General features: G+C 62.9%; 1 non-coding gene across 1 annotated transcript in view; it reads right to left on the bottom strand.

Annotated features, from left to right (window-relative positions):
• The window catches only part of LOC126448260 (small subunit ribosomal RNA), a 1909-nt gene extending 1861 nt beyond the window's left edge, over positions 1-48 (bottom strand). The window contains exon 1 of the ribosomal RNA XR_007584051.1: positions 1-48. This exon is cut by the window's left edge and continues 1861 nt beyond it. This is a non-coding gene — a ribosomal RNA (small subunit ribosomal RNA).
• Positions 49-437: the final 389 nt, after the last annotated feature.

Raw genomic sequence — 437 nt, forward strand, 5'->3', positions numbered from 1 at the left:
CTTAATCTTTGAGACAAGCATATGACTACTGGCAGGATCAACCAGGGAGCTGCGTCAACTAGAGCTGAGCAGCCGGCCGCCCGGGAGTGTGTCCCGGGGGCCCGCGCGAACACGCAAGCGTCCACTCAATTATTCTGCAAACAGGAGGAGGCTGAGCTCCCCTGCACAACACACCTCGAAACCCTCTCAGGTCCCGGCGGCGCGCAGCGCCGTCCTAAGTACTTGGTCGGGTTCGAGAGAGGCGCAATCGCCCGGAGTTAGGCGAGTAGACGCTTTAGGTGCGACCACCCGTGCTCCCAACTGAGCTTGCCGCTGCCGACAGAGGCCCGGGAGCGTGCTGTCGTGGCATTGCCGGCGGGAGACAACACGCGCCACCTACGGTGACCGGCAGCTCCAACGCCAGCGCCACAGAAGGACAAAAGCCCTACTTGGGTGCC

This window comes from Schistocerca serialis, unplaced genomic scaffold (genome assembly GCF_023864345.2).
Source record: "Schistocerca serialis cubense isolate TAMUIC-IGC-003099 unplaced genomic scaffold, iqSchSeri2.2 HiC_scaffold_583, whole genome shotgun sequence".
Taxonomy (NCBI): domain Eukaryota; kingdom Metazoa; phylum Arthropoda; class Insecta; order Orthoptera; family Acrididae; genus Schistocerca; species Schistocerca serialis.